General features: G+C 32.1%; 1 pseudogene; it reads left to right on the top strand.

Annotated features, from left to right (window-relative positions):
* Positions 1-3,468: 3,468 nt before the first annotated feature.
* Positions 3,469-4,371, top strand: LOC143666704 (olfactory receptor 8J3-like; annotated as a pseudogene).
* The last annotated feature ends 1,765 nt before the right edge of the window (positions 4,372-6,136 follow it).

Here is a 6,136-nt window from a genome sequence, read left to right as displayed (position 1 = left end):
CAAAGGGTGCCTGATTGAATTCCTACAGGAGTTCCTGTTAAAGAACTAATGAGTCACTACTGGTACTTTCTCCATGGAGGTAAAAGGCAACTGTGTATTCTAGAGTCACTGTACTTCAGAGTCTCAAAGGTTTAGAAAGCTCTATCAACTCTCACTGTTTCAGTCAAGTAGAGGCACGCATTAAGGGCTTGAAGCTGATCTTCTATTAGAGGTGGGTAGAAACTATTTGTCTTCTCCTTTTAAAATGGACATTTAAAAATATCTAAAGCCAGTAACCTAAAGGATCCACTTGACACTGGGTGCTAAGTTTGATCAAGTACTACAATTCTTCAACTCAGTTTTATTTCTATTTTGGGAATAGAGGCTGACAAATATGATCCAGCTATGTATGTCTCCAAAATAGAACTGCTGTCGTTATGTCTTATGCATTTAGATCAATTATGCCACTACTAAGACAATGGATTTTTGCACAATGAAACTGTGTATATCATAGTAATTTTATAATGTTAACAAAAATAAAATTGCATATTTCAAAGGATAGCCTGTGAGGTTAAATTAGATATGCAATTACTCAAACTAAAAATGGTGCCAATATTTTGAGAATGGAATGATGGATTATAAATACTTTCAAGAAATCTATCCATTAAATATGATAGTATGCACTCAGATACACATAGAACCATAGAATGTAGTCAATGCAATAATGGAACATGTTTAAGTAGACCGGTATTTACTAGCAAAATAAATCCTCACACATTTTAGCTGGTAAGATATCAAAAAGAAGGATCTCCATTTGAGGAGAAACACTTGCATGAGCAGAAGCAGGACATTAAAAAGCAACATAATCTTAGGGAGAAAATAAAACACAGGAAGAAATTATTTATTTTCCCCGTTGGTCTTTAAACAATTGATGTAAAATAGAATGTTCAGAAATAATTGTATATCCTGGTTATCTTCCCTTGTCATTGTATAATAAAGAAAATTCTAAATACATGGAAAATAGTCACAAAATTTGTTTTTAAAGATATCATAATTACTATGTATCCATAAAGGACTGGTACTAATTTAAAGGCAACTCACCAATATTTCTACTCTCCCATTTACTTCCCTCTTATGAATTTTTCTTCGTAAGAGGGATATTGCCTAAAGAAGGATCAAGATTGCCACCCTTAAATACTACAAATTTAAGTTTGTTAGCCCCCTTTTGACACTGATTTCTAGTTTATGATCACATGGGACCACTATTAGGAATTCATGGGCAAATTTATTTCATATAAGATGCCACCTCTCACACAAAGTGGAGTAGTTCCTTCATGTAGCTTTCTGTCTCTGTAATCTGGATTAAAGCCCAGTCTGACTAAATTGGGCCATACCATAATTGAAGTAACATCTTGAAGACATCTTATTTACAGTAAGATTCCTATATTTAACAAAATGGTGACTAAGATAAAAAACATGTACAAAATTACGCACACATGTCAATCATCCACAGTACTTTAACCACTTATTTTAATATCCAAAAACTGTTTTGATGATTCACGTAATCTCAAAAAGCAAACATAAGTGTGCGGTTCCCCTCCATCTACCATTCTTTCATATGTCTTACATAATTCATTATACTAATTTTGTTTAGTAAATCATCTTGTTTCTGTTGCCAAATGTTTGCCAAATTTTCCTTCTCTCTACCTCCAATTCCTTCCTTTGACACAAGCTAATGTTATCTCTCACCAGGGATCCTGCCTTGACTCATTTCTTTACTTTCACTCATGTCCTACTTCTACCCCTTCATAATTCTAAAATTCCTCACTTTAATAGTCATAGAAATCTTTAAAATTTAAATTCACCTCATTTAAAACTTCTCAATGTTTTATAATTCACTTAGAGTAAATATAAGTGTTTGTTGTGAGGTACACTACCTGTTTCTACTAATTTTCAAGTTTGCATGTAACGCAGCCAGTCACACCTGCCTCCTCTATTTCTTGACTTAAAAACAACAAAACTTTAGCCCTTTTCTGAAGAAAGAAATGCACCACTGCCTGGAATCCCAAAATGTTCTTCCTCAGATTTATTATATAGCAAATTCCTTCTCATACTTCAGGCTTTAGTTCAACTGTTACCTTCTCAGAATAGCTCTCAATATTTTATGTAAAATCATTTTCCCTGATTGTAACAATGTATATTCTTGTTTAATTCACTTACTGAACTTATCACAATATGGAAATATCTTGTTTACATGTTTATTTACCAGACTTTTTGCTTATTCCTTATCTATGATATGAAAGATCAATGAGGTGAGGGTAAAATGATTTATCTGAAGAATGAACATTGCCTGGCACAGAGTGGGAATTCAATGAATACATGGTAAATAAATAAAGAGAATGATTCAAAGAAATCAAGAGAATGAATGATGTTTGGTGGCAGAAATAAATAGTAATCATATACTCTATAGATTCAGGAATTATTTTGGTCTTATTTCTCTGATTCTTTTTATACTGTCGTTCATTGTTTTTCCTGTTACAGAATTGTTTTCAATTTTTCTTTCTGTTCTATTCTTTCTAGGAGAAGAGAAAATGGAAACAACTCTGGCCTTTTATTGTTTAGGCATTTATAGTGATATAGTCTTGACTCTCTGGTTAATTAACTCCAAATCTATAAATAAGAGACAATGACAGGATTTCTTTATAACCACTGGAGCTATCAATTTAGCAAACAAGTGACTATAAATGATTTAGTTTGGTTCAGGTAACCATCTTTAAAATAAAAACTATAGGAAACTATTTGGGTATATTATTATAGCATACTGGCTCTGGCAAATAAATATCTAAATTATCTTAGAAACACTGTAAAATAAGGTTGCTTACAATTATTAAAATATCAAAATATTATTTTAATTAAGATATAAAAAGATGTTAAAATTAAAGCCAGATGTATTATATAAATTCAAAAATTACCAGTATGAAATTCTATAATAAAAGGTGTTTACAAATAAAACACAGTGGGAAGAATATAAGGAACTGCAAGGAGAGAAAAAAATTATAACAGAGAGGAAAAGCAAATAGTGTAAAATAAATCAGAGTGGGGAAGAATAACAGGAATGAGAAGATTTCAGAGATGTCATTTTTTTAAAAGCTGAAAAATCAGTAACCTGAAAAATAAGTATGCAGATATATCTCCCTGTATTCTTGTCTGTGTAAATAAAATGAAAAATAAAAAAATTTAACACATGGATTATAGAATTAGTAATTTAATTTATAGTGAGATGAATAAAGGAAATGAAGCAGGTTATGGGGAGAATTACCTATTATGGAGATATAGCAAGAAATCTCAGGTTAAGAAATCATATGGAGCCATATTTGATTCCTCTAGTATTTTTCACTCACTGCAAGAGACTTAAGATATTAACCATGGCTTTATCTTAATTAAAACACAGTCATAGTACTCAAAACAGATGAATTTCCAACCTCTTGCATGGCCCCTGAAAATTTCACACGAGTTGCTGAGTTTATTCTTATAGGGATCTCAGAATGTCCATAATTCCAGATTCCTCTCTTCCTGATATTCCTGGTCATCTATGGGCTGAGACTGGGAGGGAATCTGGGTATCATCATCCTTACCAGGGTCGACTCTCAACTTCAAACCCCTGTGTATTTTTCCTCCAACATTTGCCTATCATCAACTTGGCAATTCTACCATAATTGCGCCTAAAATGCTTATTAATTTCTTAGTAAAGAAGAAAATCACTTCCTACTATGAATGTGACACCCAACTGGGTGATTTCTTGCTTTTCATGGTGGCTGAGAATTTCCTGCTAGCTGTGATGACTAGCTGTGATGGTCATATCTCAGCAGATCTGCCTTCTGCTGGTATTCTTGATATACCTCAGTAATTTTTCTACAGCTATTGTGGTTTCATTATGTGTAGCCTCTGTGTCTTACCATTCTTCCAAAGTAATCAATCATTTCCTCTGTGATAATGTTGTTCTACTAGCCTTGTCCTGCTCTGATATGTATTTCCCAAAAAGAGTAGTATTTATTTTTCAGCTACAAATTTGCTTTTCTCCATAGCTATGGTTTTAGTAGTCTCCTATATCAACATTGCTTGTCCATTCTAAAGATACAGTCATCAAAAGAAGGGGAAAAAGCCTTTTGCACCTGTGCTTCACATATGATGGCAGTCACAGTTTTCTATAAGACATTCATATTCATGTATTTGCAACCTCGAAATAACCATTCATTAGACACTGATAGAATGGCTTCTGTGTATTAAACTTTGGTGATACCCATGCTGAATCCCCTAATCTACAGCCTGTGGAATAAGGATCCCTCAAAGAGACTCCTGAAAAATCCATATTCTTCTTTTAAATCAATGTAACTTTAGAACCCTGTAAGTGAATGAAGAGATTGTTGAGGCAGACTGCCATGATGTCACAGAAAGTCAAAGTAAAGGACCCAATTTACACAGTTAAAAGCAAACCTGAGAATCAAAAGAGACCAGGATTTGGGAAAAATTGAATTAAAAAATAAGCTGAAGTTCTTAGAGTTGTGTGGTTAATAAACAGGGTATTCACTAACTTTGCCCAAGAGTAAGAAAGTAACCAGTATGTGATAAATATTTCTAGTAGTCAAGGGAGACATAAGTTTGAAAAATTAAGTAAATTTGAATAGAGCGACAAAATATGGATGAGAAAAGTAAACCAATCTTATCTTTGTCTTCTTCTCTGCATGGATGGTTGGGAATAGTAAATGACATTTCAAAGTACTGTAATAACAGATTGCTAAAATCATGCTTACAGCTAAGTTAACCAAATTGGACTGAGAAGTATATTTAAAATAAAATTCTGTAACTTCATCAATATTTTTACATGGAAACATTTAACCAAAGAAATTTAAATTCCAAAATCTAAGACCCAGAATATGATGGAAATTATTTCATTCCAATTAATACAACTTATGCATTTTTATGAAAAACAAAAGGCATACAATAAGTGAATATGTCTTCATGGTGTATATTACTTGATTAATGAGTTCATTAGGTTTTGAAAATTTTCATTTCTCCCTACTTGAAGTATCAGTCTTATTTTGTATGTGGAATAAATATGTTGGATTGTGGTGTTCTTAAACATTTAGCTGACTGTATTCAGGAAAGTTCTTCATGTGGTAAAAGGAAAACCTGCATTTTGATTAAAGTTTTTCTGATTCTTCTTGATCAGTGAGTGCATGCCAAAATTTATTTTACAGCGTTGATTATATACAGGTGACCAGGCAATATCTCAGACATAAAAACAGAATAACCAGATAAAGATTAATGAAGCCTATATTTAGTATGCTCCAAAGGTAATTTTGACATTGAACTTGAGTGATGACTCTTGAGAAGTAATCAGAGAACAAGACCTGAAGAAATATATGGTCAATCAAATTAACATTCTATGCAAATGTTTACTCTACTTATAAATGGGTTCCATTGTTGAGTATCTTCTTCAGGTATAGACACCAAAAATTTAGTCATAATGTTAATATCAAAAAATATATAATTATTCAAGAAAAAATTAGACTCAGAGACAGGGAAAATTGTAATTGAGTGTCTTTGAGTTTGCATTATATTGACATAGTTAGTGCAATTTTTATGTCAATAAAATTTGACATAAATTTTATGTTCTTTCCCTTGGCTTGAGATTGGAAAGGTGGAGAAAGCTATCTTGGTAACAGTTGAAATTTTGAGTTAACATATGGCATCTTATTTTGGCTCCACATTCACTGCCATTTTCCAATTTACTTTATTATAGTTCCATCTTAATATACATATGGCACATGTATAAACAGAACATTATAAAACATGTAACCATTTTTTGCATGTTATTTGGTACATAGAATCAACTTTGGACCTTGTTGAATTATTTCCTAGTTTGGGCTCCAATTGAAACATGAAATAACTATGTTCACATGATAAAGAATAATATTCATCCCAACAAACAAATGATTTTTTCACCTATTAAGATGGTTCTCAAATGGTAACTTTTAAATTTAAGAAGTAGTACTTAGGAAAGCATTAAATTATATGATGTCAAATAAGACCAATGAAATATGTTAGATTCAGCCCTAACTATTATACACTGAAGACAGCTCTTTCGATGAATTTT

This window comes from Tamandua tetradactyla, chromosome 23 (assembly GCF_023851605.1).
Source record: "Tamandua tetradactyla isolate mTamTet1 chromosome 23, mTamTet1.pri, whole genome shotgun sequence".
Lineage (NCBI taxonomy): Eukaryota > Metazoa > Chordata > Mammalia > Pilosa > Myrmecophagidae > Tamandua > Tamandua tetradactyla.
The sequence above is the reverse complement of the archived record's forward strand: the minus strand, read 5'-3'. Positions and strand labels throughout refer to the sequence as shown.